The sequence below is a fragment of the Leptonychotes weddellii genome, chromosome 1, assembly GCF_054177405.1.
Source record: "Leptonychotes weddellii isolate Sample4059 chromosome 1, ASM5417740v2, whole genome shotgun sequence".
Classification (NCBI taxonomy): Eukaryota; Metazoa; Chordata; class Mammalia; order Carnivora; family Phocidae; genus Leptonychotes; species Leptonychotes weddellii.
This window is the reverse complement of record NC_138369.1, coordinates 158241157-158256827: the sequence shown is the minus strand read 5'-3', so window position 1 is coordinate 158256827 and position 15671 is coordinate 158241157. Positions and strand designations below refer to the sequence as shown.

Below are 15671 nucleotides of genomic sequence, written 5' to 3'. Positions count from 1 at the left end.
TATACTTTTCATTCTCCTACCATGACATCATCCGGTTAAAACCAAAGCATTAAAAGCAAACATTATAGAAGGTAAACTATATTAATTTTTGCCTGTTTGATTACAGAGTTTTGTCTTGTAAATAGAAAAAAAATTCCTTTGTAAAGAATGTCCATTTTAAAACTATTTTCCCTAGAGTCTATTTTAAAAACCATTCCATTTTAAAAAGCATATTTTAAAATTTTTAAAAAACACCCTGAGAATAGTCTTTGAAGGTTAGAAAAGACATTAAGCTTTCAAGAGTTGGTATAGATCTATGCAAGGTCACTACTAATTTGTTCAGAGTGGCAAACATTTAAAGCAGCTACAGATGAATATAAACCAAGATATTTATGTACAATATTTAACAAAAGGAAAGGAGAGGAACAGTTACTTTGTAATCTATCCCAAAATATAAGGATAAAATCTCAATTTGCTTCGCATGGTGCCTTGCATGTTTTTTGTTTTTTTTTAATTGAATGGGTGTTTTTATCAAGGTGCTCCATTTTTTTAAATTAAAAGGATAGGTATATTAATTTATCTTATTCATCTGTGATTTAGAGAGGACCTTGATGTTTTCTGGTTCCATGGTACTGCTAGCAATGGAAGGAATTTGTACTATTACTTAATTTAATGAGAAATCAAAAACCCAGAAAGCAGTACAGAAAATTCTCTTAAGTTTACAATCTTATGTTTTTTTCTAAAACTTAATTGCAGAAATAAAAATGAGTATTTCTGATGATTCATTAAAGTTACTATAGCTTTGGTTTACACACTACAAGGGATTCTTCAAATTCAGGATGATCATAATGTTCAGGGCATGTATTGTTGGTAAAACAAAGAAGGCAAGGATCTGAGAGAAGTACCTTGGGGCCTCAATTGTTGTAAGACTTTTTTTTTTTAATGCTGAGTTGCTGGGTATAGAGGCATTTTATCAACTTCCTGTAAGTTTAAAATATTTCATAATTTAAGAAAAACATTCTTAATTGACCCTCTACTCTGCCAAATATCAGAGTTATTTAGGCTTGACCTTGAAGTTATTAGGAATGACTCAACAGAAGAAACTTTCAAGTTATAACTGAAGACAGTTTAAAAACCTTATTTTTCTTAAGGTTTTCTCTTAATAAATTTCTCTTAATAACCCACTTGAAAGAATTACATAAGCTCTCTAGTTATATTTTTAAAAGAAATTCTAATTTTTTTTTTTAATAAGGACAGGAATTTGCATTATAAATCAGATAGTGAAACTTAACCCTTGCTACTTTCTCTGGGTTTATGTTTATTTCTTGGTAAAGCAGAATGACCTATGCTAAATGAAAATGATAATAGCGGTCATTTATTAAGGTCTTATTATGAACCAGGCCTAGTTCTTATCATTTATCCTTATAATGACCCTATGAGTTAGATATTATTAAACATATAGGCAGAAATTTTTTTTTCCAATTTATACAACTAGTAAGTGACAGATCCAGTATTCAAATAAAGGCCTGTCAGAGTCCAAAGTTCTTGCCCTTCCCTCATAGATCAAGTATTCCACCAGTGGTAAAATACCAGTAAGACCAAGAATTAAGTAATTTAAAATTTTGTTTTGCTTTTTTCTATGGGTTCCTATTGAGTACCTGGAATCATTGATCCTGACCTATGGTAATTTATAAGTATAGGGTTTTTTGAAGTAAAAAAATAAACACAAAAGAGCTCTATTTGGATTTTCTAGAGACACTGAGCCCATTATAAAATGAGGAACATCTTTACATCCTAATGCAGTTGGTAGAAATAGGAGTCCTTCCCTTATAGGAAGAATGGGGATGACTTCTTTACTGGTTACTGGGACTTCTCAAGTAGTGCAATTCTGACTTTTAATGATATATATGATCATTATTGTTGCAGCTAGCATTTTATTGACTATGTATCGGACACCATGTTTACTGCTTTACATAAATTATTTCATTTAATTTTGAGAACAACTCCTTACACTACATGCCAGTACTACCCTCCTGTCTGAGTCTTAAAGAGGTCTTGGAAGCTACTCAAAGCCACGAATCTATTGAGAAGTGTAGCAGGACATCTAATCAAACAATCTGACTCCAAATCCCTTTGTCTGAATCACTATGATACATGCCTGTCATTCTGCAGCTATGTGTACAGATGCAAAAGGAAAGGCTGAACAAAGAGATAGAGACTGGGATAAGAGTTCCCAGTTATTCCAACTGTCTTTATTTACAAATCTGGTTAACTGTACAGTGTTAAACTGTTTTTACTCTTAATGCTACTTCCAGAAACCTAGCTTCAGTTTGCCAGGTAACCAAAGACTACAAATGTATACTGTGAAAATAATTTTAGATATTTGGAAGTTATTGGAAACTGCCAAGTTCTTAAATGTAAACTACCAATCTATTTTTTTATTTTATTTTTTTTTATTTTACAAGGTAATAATTCTGTCGATATTTTCTTTGGAATGTGATATACTGCAAAAAGAAGACAAAGTTAAAATTTAACTTTTGCATTTATGGGCTATTTCTAGATTTAGTGAAATTCCTCTCTGTATCCAAGTGAGAATTTAGCTACAATCAAATGCTGAAAAGAAGCTGAAGCTTTTTGAGTCTAGTATTGTTATGTTAAAATGCTTAGGTCCATTTTCATGACTATAATTAAAAATATATATTAAAAAATTAAGAAGTTCAACTGCAATTAACTGTGGCTCAGAGCATAAAGCAGTGAAGGATTTCTTGTTCTTGTGTAAATGTTGAATAAATGTTGAATTCCTTGGGGAAATAACTTGAATATCCACTGATTTTTACTAGTACAGTAATTAAATATAGTCCCTACGGAAATATACTTTGGTGTGTTGTGAAGCTGCCTATTGTCTGTGCATCTTGAGCCAGGTATCTATTTCCTGGTTGTTAGCCCTGAGATTGCTCACTGTCCCTACAATTATTACCTACAGATGAGGAGCTGTGTCTTCCTTTTCTTTTGAAGTTCATCTGTATTTTCCCTAAACATCTTTTCTGTTACTCTAACATTTATGATCTTTGGAAAAGGTCAGGAAAAACACAAAATATAGAGTTTATTTAGGATTTACATTAGGATTTAGCAAAGAATTTCCTACTGATACTAATGACTGTAATTTAAAAAAAATGCAAAGTTCCTGCTTTCCCCCCAAATGAGAGTATATGTCTGCATTATTCTTCCTTTTCTTTACTCTGTTGTATCCTATCTCTAAAGATTTTCAATTAACTCTGTAATAAGTACTACTGGGAGAAGGGTATTGATAAAAGGATGCATTCCTTTCTTCACTGATTTCATATTCCATTATCTAATATTCATCAGTTTTCCTATATTCCTGGAGCACAGTTCCTCAGACAATAAGGGGTCATTTAATATTTAACATCATGATTATTGAATTCTGGGTTGATATAGACTTTTATATAATACTATACTTCTTGTCTAAACTGTCTGTGGTACCAGTAATAGGAAGCCTTCAATACAGAAATGATTACTGAATGCTGAAAATGTGTGACAGGCACCAGCAATACAACACACTCCTGTCTTTGGGAATCTTACAAAGTGGATAAAGATATGGACTGGGGAATATGAAAGTACAATGGAATTAAATAAATGTAATCATGAGAAAAGTAAATGAGGAATCCTGTAGGAGGAACCCCTCTTTTAGGAGAGATGGGCTTTTGGAGGAATTTATCTGAAAGACGACTTCATCAAAAGAGTAAAAGAATGTATAAATTAGCCTATGAAAAGGTTGATGGCAAGGTAACAAATGGAAACATGAGAGAATGTACTACAAGAGGACGGAAGAGGTTCAAAAGCTCATACGGCTTCTAGATTTTACTCCAGAGTATAGAAAGCTACAAAGCATCATATCTACTCTTACAACAAGAACTTGGACAAACTGAAAATTCATGAATTTTTTTTAATACCCATCAGGGATTGGAGGTTACAAGGTAATCAACCACCACAAAATCTAAAGAAAGATGTCTGTAGGGAGAGACCGAACTTGAGCACTTGCTTATCCAGAGCAGATGCAGAAGTATTCTAGTTAACAAATTAGTAAAGGCTAAGTGTGGAGAGACTATGTGGAGTTGCTGGAGGCCACACAAGTAAAGGGAGTTGGCATATTTTTCACAGATCTTTTTGCCATCAACCCTCTGAGATACTCACAGAAAAGTACTGAGAATATGGAGAAAACTTCCAAGTTAGTGTGCACCAGGGTGAGGAGGAAGAGCAGTTCCTGTGCAAGGGACATGAAAATCTGCCCAGATCTTTTCTATCTCCCCTGTGGGAAAATGCCCTATTCTCTGAGAGAAGGGGCATCAAAAACAGATGTCTTTGAGCACTGGTGAAAATCCAGTGTAGCCAGAAAAAGAAACAGAAAAAGAGACAACTCTTCTATCCTTGGAGGAGAGACAGGAATATGTGCTAGACCCAGAACTCAAAATTGAGGAAGAGTCAGAAGTAATGACAAAGTCATAAGCTCCATACCCAGGGACATGGTTTCTACCTAACTCTGAATCATAACACCAGAGAACATGCCTTTTCCAGTGTTAATTTGTTATATAAAAATAATTTTAAAAATCATATGAACATATCAACAGATGAAGAAAACCATCCATTATCAAATTTTTCAGTAAACTAGAGACAGAAAAAAATGTTTTAAACTGATAAAAATTATCTGCAAAATATCTACAAGTGACATAATATTTAATGGTGAAAGTTTTCCCCTTAATTGGGAACAAGCCTGCCTTACTTTCCTATTCAACTTTGTAGTAGATGTCTTAGTGTAATAATGCAAGAAAAAGAAGAGGTATTTACATTGGGAAGGAAGAAAATAAAACTGCCTCTATTTACAGATGACAGAATTGTCTATGTAGAAAAATCTTAAAGGATCTACATAAAAAGGTTCTAAAAGTAATGAGTTTAGAAGGATGCCTGAGTGGCTCAGTCGGTTAAGCATCTGCCTTCAGCTCAGGTCATGATCCCAGGGCCCTGGGATCGAGTCCCACATGGGGTTCCTTGCTGGGTGGGGAGTCTGCTTCTTCCACTGCCTGCCGCTGCTCCCCCTGCTTGTGCCTGCACGTGCTCTGACAAAAATAAAATCTTAAAAATAAAGTAATGAGTGTAGAACGGTCTCAGGATACAAGGTCAACATACAAAAATCAACTGTAGCTCTAGTAACTACTAATTAATGATTGGAAAAAATTAAAGCATCATTTACAGTTATACTACAAAAAAATAATATTTATGTATAAATCTAACCAATAATATTCAGGATCTATCTGCTGAAAAGTATAAAACACTGATGAAAGAAACTGAAGACCTAAATAACTAAAGATATGCTATGTATGTGACTCAGAAAATTCAATAGTTTAAAACAGAATTTTTTCCCCAAATTGATCTGTAGATTCAATACAATCCCTGTCAAGATTACAGCAGTCTATTTGTAGATATTGACAAGCTGTTCTAAAATTTTCACAGAAAGACAAAGGAACTAGGAGAACAAAAACAATTAAAAAAAAAAAAAGCAAAGTTTGAAAGCTCACATGAAGATTTTAAGACTTACTACAGTTCTTCACTAATCAGGGCAAGTGGAAAAACGCATGGAATAAGAGAACAGAACAGAGAATCAAGGAATAGACTTTGCTATCCACTTATTTTTGACAATGATGAAAAGGCAACTGAATGTGGAAAGAATAGTCTTTTCAACAAAAGACACTGGAACATTTATACATTTTTAGCAGCCAGTGCTGGAACATTTATACATTGATAATAAAAATAATAAGCCTTAACCTGTATAGCCTATATCTTACATCTTATACCAAAAATTAGCTGAAAACAAAATATGTAAAACTATAAATATATTAGAAGAAAACATAGGAAAATTACTGTAATCAGTTAGGCAAATAGTTTTATCTTCTTTCTTACCATAAGATACCAAAGCATGAAAAGACAAGACAAAGAATGAAAGAAGTTATTTGCAAGTCACATTTCTAATGAACTGCACATTTCCCAAATATTTAAAAAAAGCCTGAAAGCTTAGCAACCAGTACAAAAGCCATTAAAAAATAGGCAAAAAAATTTAAATAGGTATTTCAAAAAAGATAGATGAACAGTAAATAAGCATAGGAAAATATGCTCAGCAGCATTAGGAACTAGAGAATGAAAATCAAAACTACATTGAGATATGACCATTCACTTAATGGTTAAAATGAAAACATATTGACACTACCAAGATCTGGCAAGGATGTGGAATAACAGGAAGTCTCATACACTGCTGGTACAAAAGAAAAACCTATGGGTACTACAGATAACAATTTGGCTCTTTCTCATGGAGTAAATAGACACATTGTCACACAGTATGAGACTTCCTGTTGGAAGAGGTTTTTTTTTTTTTAAACAGAAAAAATATAGAATTGAGGAAAATTAAAAAAACAATCAGAACTCAATTTAAATTTTTCAGGCAAGTTCCACAAGGGGATGTGAAAGTTTGTAGGCAAAACTTTGAGGAGCAACTGTATATTTCCACAGTCTCAAAATCTCTCTCAGACATTTATCAATTACAAATGGAAAACAGTAACTTTACCATGAAAAAATCTTTAACCAAAGTTAGTAAGACATATCAACATCATGTACTCCTTCATGAGATGCACTGATCACTTCTGTGATATTCTTGCTGAACAACATCAAGTCTCAATCTTATGAGGAGATACCAGAGAAATTCAAATTGAAGGTAATCCCATAAAATAGTTGGCTAGTATTCTTATAGTATTACTATGTTGAAAGATATTGGAAGATTGAAAACCTGACACAGATTGGAGTAGACAAAGGAAACATGACAACCAAATAGAACTTGGGAACCTTGACCAGGTTTTGGAACAGAAATAGGACTTTAATGTAAAAACTGGTAAAAGACAGAAAGACTGTAGTTTCCATAATAGTACTGTACTAATGTTAATTTCATAGTTTTAATGATTATGCAAGTTGTTAGCATTAGGGGAATCTGAGTGAACAATATGTAGGATCTCAGTACTATTTTTGCAAATATTCTGAAAGTCTAAAATTATTTCAACATAAATAATCAAAAGTCTATAGTCAAGAGAGCATGAGATGCATTGAAAGACCAGTGAAGTTTGACATAGTTGAAGTGTGAACTACAAAGTAGAAGAGATGAAGCTAGAGAGCTAAGTAGAGACCCTATTATACAAAAATATACTATACACTGAGAAATGAGGAAGTATGCAGGGAGTTTTTGCAAGGAATTAACATAAAATTTGCATTTTGGAAAGTGTACACTTGCTGAAATTTGCAGAATTTAGAGTCAAACATGATGATATAGAACCAATTAAGAAGACACTTTTTTTTTTTTTTTTTAAAGATTTTATTCATTTATTTGACAGAGTGAGAGCACAAGTAGGCAGAGTGACAGGCAGATGGAGAGGGAGAAACAGGCTCTCGGCTGAGCAGGGAGCCGGATGTGGGGCTCGATCCCAAGACCCCAGGATCATGACCTGAGCCAAAAGCAGCTGCTTAACGGACTGAGCCACCCAGGCACCCCAAGAAGATAGTTCTTATGAGAGAAGAAAAAGCAGCAATATTGTCAGGATGGAGAAAACAGGGTAAATTTTAGACGAACATGAGGTAAAATAAGTAACATTTGTTGATTAAGGGAAAGGAAAGGGGAAGGCAAAGAGTCCAAGAGTCTACTCAACATGTCTACTTTAAAAGCATTAGACATTTTGGGGCACCTGGGTGGCTCAGTTGGTTAAGCGACTGCCTTCGGCTCAGGTCATGATCCCGGGGTCCTGGGATCGAGTCCCGCATCGGGCTCCTGGCTCGGCGGGGAGCCTGCTTCTCCCTCTGACCCTCTCCTCTCTCATGCTGTTTCTCTCTCGCTCGCTCTCCAATAAATAAATAAATAAATAAATGAATCTTTAAAAAAAAATAATAAAAAAATAAAAGCATTAGACATTTTGATGTGAGCCAGAAATATTTCTTTCATGAGTAGCTCTTTAAAAAAAAGTTGCCAAGTAATCTAAATCACAAATTGCCTTTCCACCTAAAGATAAGGTATTTATTCCCTCCCAGATATCCCTCCCTTTGAGGTTAGCCCCACTTCTAAGTTGGGACTGGAGGTATAATTGACAGTGTCATGAGAGGCCAATAAGCATGAATACCAAGTACAAGAAAAATACTGCACCCAGGGAGAAATATAGTTTAGTTTTAGAGTCTTGGCCCTATAGCTCAACAGGGCTCCAAGGATAGTCCCTCCACCTATTTTTTTTTTTTAATCTTTAGTAAGTTTCTCTCCCCCATGTTTCCTATTAGGCATCTATAAAATGAGGAGAGTGAATGTAGCTACTACCTTTATTCATATGGAATTGTTATTGTTGGCTTGGTTATATTTACTACTTTTCCTCCTAAGTGCCTGCTCAGTCTGATATCTCACATAGGTCTTGAATTAGTCTGACTAGGCGAAGGGAGCAATAAAGGGACAGTATTTGAGTCCTCATGTGATTATTTTATCTATATCCCAGACTGCACGGGAAATAATTATGTTAATAACAGTGATGTTACTGAAATTAGCACTATGTATACAGATCTTACAGGTATGTAACATGGTAGATTTTTCTAACAGACTATTTTTTAAAACTATATATAATGTATTCTAGTAAAAATCCAAACAACATAGAAAGATTCGAAAGTTTAAAATCCAGGTGGAATTTTAAGGATGGAATGAAGCACAGCTAATAGGTGTTATACAGATTACTTGGTAATTAAAAAGTACAGGTATTTCCTTGTCAAAATATTCCTTTTATTATCAGCTATATCGGAGGATATGCTGCCCTGAGTAAAAGAAAGTTACAGAAATAAACACAGATTTAGGGGAATTATTTAAGTTTTAAATAGTTATTTTGAGATGCCTAACCAATCTTAGAATGCAAATATTGGGGCAGCAGTAGAGGCAAGTCTAAAATACAGGATAATAAATTAGGTCAGTGGTATAGATTTAGAATACAGGACATAGAGAATAAATGCCAGAGATACCCCAGAATAGAAGGCAAACCTAAGCTGCATGGCATCATCCCAAAAGGATATGTACAATAATAACAAGGCCTATAATAAAACCCAAATGCATTGCGGATCAAACATGGAAATATTTTATAGAACCAGTGTTGTATCTGGGTATTATAAAGAGATTCTAATTTAGTAAATACGTAATCAGGAATAAGCTCATGGGATGTAATGGCACTTTGTATCCCACATTAATAATGTTTTAAAGGGGCGCCTGGGTGGCTCAGTTGCTTAAGCAACTGCCTTCAGCTCAGGTCATGATCCTGGAGTCCCGGGATCAAGTCCCGCATCGGGCTCCCTGCTCAGCGGGGAGTCTGCTTCTCCCTCTGACCCTCCCCCCTCTCATGTACACTCTCTCTCATTCTCGCTCTCACAAATAAATAAATCTTTAAAAAAATAATGTTTTAAAAATTGGAGATTCAATAAAACTTAGGTGGTCATTCAACATTTAAATTAAATGGCTCAATCTGGCCAACCTAGAAGATATCTGTATTTTCCCAGTACAGATTATTATTTCTATTATTTTGCATTAGTGACTTTGTAAGTTCATATTTATCTTTCGTGAGAGCCTAATAACTATTAGATGTATTAATATAGAAATAAACAGGCATTGTATAACCCATACCAAAAAACAAAACAAAAAACAAAACACATATTTGTCCAGGGTTTTTAACTGAGTTTTATTTCTCTAGCTGAGTAAATAATGTTTTGATCAACTGGTGTTTCGTAGGATTCTGTTTCTGGGGAAACTTACACCATTTGATTCGTATTTTAGGTTTGTAGAGCAAACATTTCTTCACATTGTTCTCTTGTCCAGGCTTCACCCACCTGCTCACCTGGCATTATCAGGGCAGACTAAACCAAAAAACTCTTCTTATTCTGATTAATTGCTTTTTATGAGACTCAAAAAGATAATACATCGGAAAACTAAATGTTTGGGATTAAGACTATTTACAACCCAATCTTAACAAGGGGAGTCTGAATTAAGTCCTGGTACATTCAGCTGTAGGAATGACAATATTTCTGATTATTTCTGATATCAGAAGTTAAAATTTCCTACTGCCTATGGTTAAAAGAACCTTCACCAGGGTTAATAACACTTTTCTCCAAAACATAAGATTCTAAGATTTTTACTGAAGCTTATGAAAATGAAGCTCCAGACAAGGACATAGCTGAGGGCTGGTGTCTAAGGGAAATGGCATTTTCTAGAACATTAAAACACACACACACACAAAACTTTGTGTTAATATCACCCATGGTTATTCATCTTTGGAGTCTTTGAACAAAATTTGAAAATACTGATGGAAATGGAAAGATTCATTGCTCACTAATTTATAGCCGATGCCCTGAGCAGAATTGCTTTTTGAAAATATAGTCAAAGAATAGTTCCGTGATCTGAGAGGTCATATTTAATCATGCCACAAATTTTATCATTGGTATATTTGAGAAACGATGGCGACTACCCCAATAATTCCCAAGGTGTTCTGTGTGTTTTCTTGGTTAGAGTTTCCTGATGTTCTTTATTTGCATCCTATAAATAAAAGGTGTTAGACTCCTAACTCTATATTAAATCTCTACAGGGCACTGAGAGATCAAGGTTTACAGAGCCTTGATTTTATCAAGTTTGCTAGCAGCAGGAACTGCTGCAGATTGTGCCATCTGAAACTCGGCGAGGGTTTCACACGGATATTTCTGAAGGGCAAATATGATCCTATCCCTCCCTATTTAAAATCTTCCAATTCTCCCTATAGCGTGCAGGATAAAGTCTAAGCTCTTAACATGACCCACCTACAAGACATTTCATAATTTGGCTTTTGCTCACCCCTTTCTCTCATCTTCCTTTTTCCTTCCATTCTAGCCCACAGATAAGCTTAAATATTTCCAGGTCCCTGAGCAATACCATGTTATCCTCTCAGAAGTTTGGGCCTTTGCCTTTGCTTTGCCTTTATTATTCCACCTCTAACCTTGCTTAGGTATGTTCTGTTTTTACCTTATAGCACTCATCATTCAATATTTAAAATACATGTTTACAAGTCTCTACCCCATCTGGAAAGACAAGGGCAGTAGCTTTCCTCTACAGTCGTGCTATCCCTAGGTCTGAAACAGTGCCAAACATTTTAGAACATTTTGACACTCATTCACTTGTTGAATGAATGAATCAATACATGAATGAATAAATAAAGTAACTGCCTCTTGAGTTATGTCCCAGACCGTCTTAGCCTTTCCAGAATGCTGTTGAATACATTTCGATCTACCCATACCCAAACTTATGCTGGCTGTATCTTAAACCAGCTATAGCCTTTCAATCTTAGGATAACTCATCACACCTGGATCACATGAAACAGTAGAGGGAGGCTACAGATTCTCCCCTAATCCATCCCAGCAAAGCAGCTTTCTTTAGGTCACTATAAAAAGCTCTATAACTTGAAAGCTAATATTGAGATAAGCTCAACTTTTGACCTTCTGAAAATCTGAGGGCATATTGTAGTACATGATCTGCTCTCAGCCCATCACTTAAGAAATCACTGCCTAGATCGAGCCCCGCATCGGGCTCCCTGCTCCATGGGAAGCCTGCTTCTCCCTCTCCCACTGCCCCTGCTTGTGTTCCCCCTCTCGCTGTGTCTCTCTCTGTCAAATAAATAAATAAAATCTTTAAAAAAAAAAAAAAAAAGAAAGAAAGAAATCACTGCCTATTTCAAAGAGGAGAAAAGTTATTTTCTTTCCTCAGATTAATTCTCTGGAAACAAATTCCAGCATGGAGAGTTGTATGCAGGAGGTTTATTTGGGCTTTGCTCTAGAGACCACCACCTGGAAGAGTAAGAAACAGTGCTGGGCAGAAGGAGAGGTCGAAATGTGGTATGGTTTCCACAGGTATCTCAGCTGATCTCCACAGAAAGTTCTGGGGCTGGGATGATCCTTCCTAATGGTCTCAAATTGAGGAAGAGTGTCTAACACTCTTGTACTTCCTCACCAACCAACCATGTTTTTTGACTTCTCTTGAGGAAGATGTTAACTTTGGGAAAGGCAGCATTCTTCTGCTAAGGACAATTCTGGAACAGAAATTAACCTTGGGCCATCAACAGCTAACACCCTCAAGCATCATGCTAGAAATTTTCCCAGGTGGAGCAAAAATACATGAAGGAAATGTATCTGAGAGATATGGGTAAACTGTAGTGGGGCTACCGAGGTGGTTGCCCACTTCCCTCCTTCAAGTTAGAGACACTCATTCTTCCAGGTGCTGTAAGCCAAGGCAATTCAGGCATAAATATTTTACTTTGTACAGGTCACTGTTTTATTCATCCTTCTGGCACCAGATTAGCACCATCTCATGGGGTCCTTGCCAAGGTGTTATATCCTACTTCATGAAGGAGTGCTGTGTTAGTTTTCTGTTGCTACAAGTCTCCAAAACCTAAATGTTTTAAACAATACAAATTTATGATCTTGCACTTATGCAGGGCAGAAGTCTAAAATGGGTCTCATTAGGGGTGCCTGGGTGGCTCAGTCATTAAGCATCTGTATTTGACTCAGGTCATGATCCCAGGGTCCTGGGATCGAGCCCTGCATCAGGCTCCTTGCTCCACGGGAGGCCTGTTTCTCCCTCTCCCACTCCCACTGCTTGTGTTCCGTCTCTCACTGTGTCTCTCTCTGCCAAATAAATAAAATCTTTAAAAAAAAATAAAAAATAAAATGGGTCTCATTAGGCTAATTTGCCAGAGCTGTGTTACTTTCTGGAGTTTCTAGGGCAGAACCCACGTTCTTGCTTTTTCCAGCTTCTAGAAGTTACCCAAATTCCTCGGCTTCTCCCCCGCTCCCCGGCCTTTTTTAAGATGTATTTTATAAAGAGAAAGAGCGAGAGAGTGGCGCACACGCGAGCAGGGGTAGGGACAAAGGGAGATAATCTCAGACTCCCCGCTGAGCACAGAGCCTAACTGGGCTCCATCTCAGGATCCTGAGATCATGATCTGAGCCAAAATCAAGAGTCCCACGCTTCACCAACTGAGCTACCCAGGTGCCCCGGGGCCTCTTTTTTCATCTGCAAAGCAGGCAATGGGATGTTGAATCTTGCTTACCTGGCATCACTCTAAATAGTCACATCTCTATTTCTGACTCTTGTTTTCTACTCCCCTCTTACAACGTTAAGAACCCTCATAGAAACAACCAGGATAACTTAGAATAACATTCCCGGGCACCTGGGTGGCTCAGTCATTAAGCGTCTGCCTTCGGCTCAGGTCACGATCCCAGGGTCCTGGGATCGAGTCCCACATCGGGCTCCCTGCTCGGCGGGAAGCCTGCTTCTCCCTCTCCCACTCCCCCTGCTTGTGTTCCTGCTCTCGCTCTCTGTCAAATAAATAAATAAAATCTTTAAAAAAAAAATAGAATAACATTCCCATTTTAAGGTCAGTTTATTAGCAAACTTTATTCTCTTTTCTATTTAAATTCTCCTGTGAGAGACGCCATGAGAGAGAGAGAGAGAGGACGTGACAGACATAGATTAGGAAGTGGAGGTTTAGGGAGGTTAGATGGGGGCACGATTCTGCCTACCACAACTGCTAAATATATTCAAACAAACAAAATCTCTCCCTTTGACCCTTCTTAATCCAGCCCCTCGGGACCTATACATACTTTACCTGGCTCCTACCAGTAACTTTTGTCTATGTCCTACAGTTTTTTTGGTGTGTATTCCTTTTCCTCATTTTGTAGGTCCAGCGCTGCCTCAGTTGGATTATGATGTGGTAACACAGAGTGGAAGTGGGGATGGAAGCAGAGTGTATCTGAATCAACTTCATGTAAGGAAGGAACACTAACCTTTTAAGAGAGCAGTGGACCATTCTTGAAGGCCCCTCTGTGTTTAAGGAATATGGTAATTCAAGTGCATTAATCCAGTTCTTACCTTCACAGGGTCCCATGCCCTTCTAATTAGGACCTTAACCTTTGGATAAACACACTTGCAGATTTCAGATTTTGAAAATTTCTAAGGTTCCTTTATTCTTATAATTAAATGATGGGCCTCATGCATAGCTGTTTTTACCCGTCAGAGATGAAAATAACTTTATGCTGCTTACAACGTCATCTAGCTTTCACACTTTGCCTAAAGTGGTGATTAATCATCTCCAGTCTTCCTTTTCTTTCCCTAATGCATTAGTATCCAACAAAAATGGACGAATTTCAGAGTCCTTGAAATACCACGTTCTCTGAACGCTCAGACGTCTGAGACGTTGCAACAGTCAGTGCAATCCCTTCCACCCTATTCTAGCTTCCCTGCAACAGCATACAAGGGGTTGGGATTGTACTTACCTCCAGTGATGTGGTCCTCATATTCAGCCAGGCAGCAGATAACACAATCCAAATTGCCATCTTAGTATGTGATTTCTAGGATCATTTTTGGTACAAACTGTCCGAGGTAAGTTTCTCCAAAGAAACAGCCTCTGAAATAGAGATTTATGTGCAGGACTTTTACTGGGAAACATGCCTGGTTGCAAAAACTCAAAGGGAGGAAGAGAAACAGGAGTAGCCAAAAGGAGAAGTTGAAAGTTTGTACCTTTATGACAGAGGTCACTAGCAATTCCACGAAGAGCTCCACAGAATTAGGATATTCCACTCCAAATCAAGCAAGGGGCTGGGTTTTTATACCCTGCATTGTTTGACCAGCCAATAGATATCAGCTGCCCAAAGGAAGGAAGCATATTCTTGGGCAAATCTTTGCTCTCCAGCTGAGAATAATGCCTCGAAAACAGCTTATTTGTGAGCTGTCGCTAGCCAACATTCCTTGCAGCTGGGAACCTAGTTGACTCACCACAGCTTTCACTACCATTATTTTCTCCTCATCATGGATGTCTCTAGCTTCATTATTCACCAATACCTAGCCCAAAGATTCTTTTCCTAGTAATGTTTCTGAGTTTCTGTTTGATATAGCATTAAAAGTTTATGCTACATTTTATTCAAGGATTGTCTGTGTGCAATTTCATTACCTATTAAATTAAATATGATGAATAGGGATATGACCTCTGGGCAATATTATAATTGATGATAAACTGTGTACTGGATAGACAATAATAATACCAACTACTCTTTGTCAGGCACAGTAATCTGTTGAATGACTATGTCAGGTGCCATTCTAGGCATTTGGATAATATCAAACCTAGCAGATACAGATCCTTGCCTGGCTGGGGTTCATATTACTGTGGAATCAATGGCTAAATAAACAATTAATATAATACACAAAATACATAATATAATCCATTAAAAGGTGATAAGTATAATGGGAAAAAATCAAGGATAAAAGTGAGTGGAGATGGGTAAGGCAGATTATAATTTTATTTTTTGTTTGTTTTTTTTGGTTTTTGGGTTTTTTAATTGTGATTTTAAATAGGTGGTAGTGGTAGGAATCAATGAAAAAATACCAGTTAAGCAAAAATTTGAAAAGTTATTTGAATTAGTCATAAACTTTCTTATCTTGGGGAAGAAAATCTCCCAGCAGGGGGAAAAAAAAAAAAAAGGCTTATGCAAAGGTCCTATGGTAAGAATATGCCTGTTAGGTTAAAGGAAGAGCAAGAAAGCTGAAATGGAATAAA

The 15671-nt window shown here is 36.6% G+C and overlaps 1 long non-coding RNA gene across 1 annotated transcript in view; it reads right to left on the bottom strand.

The window, feature by feature from the left end:
* The window catches only part of LOC145717285 (uncharacterized), a 171177-nt gene extending 156473 nt beyond the window's left edge, over nt 1–14704 (bottom strand). Inside the window, exons 1-2 of the long non-coding RNA XR_014140397.1 lie at nt 14639–14704; nt 14395–14525 (exon numbers count right to left, since the gene is read on the bottom strand). This is a non-coding gene — a long non-coding RNA (uncharacterized LOC145717285). The remainder of the gene's footprint in view (nt 1–14394; nt 14526–14638) is intronic.
* Between the last annotated feature and the right edge of the window lie 967 nt (nt 14705–15671).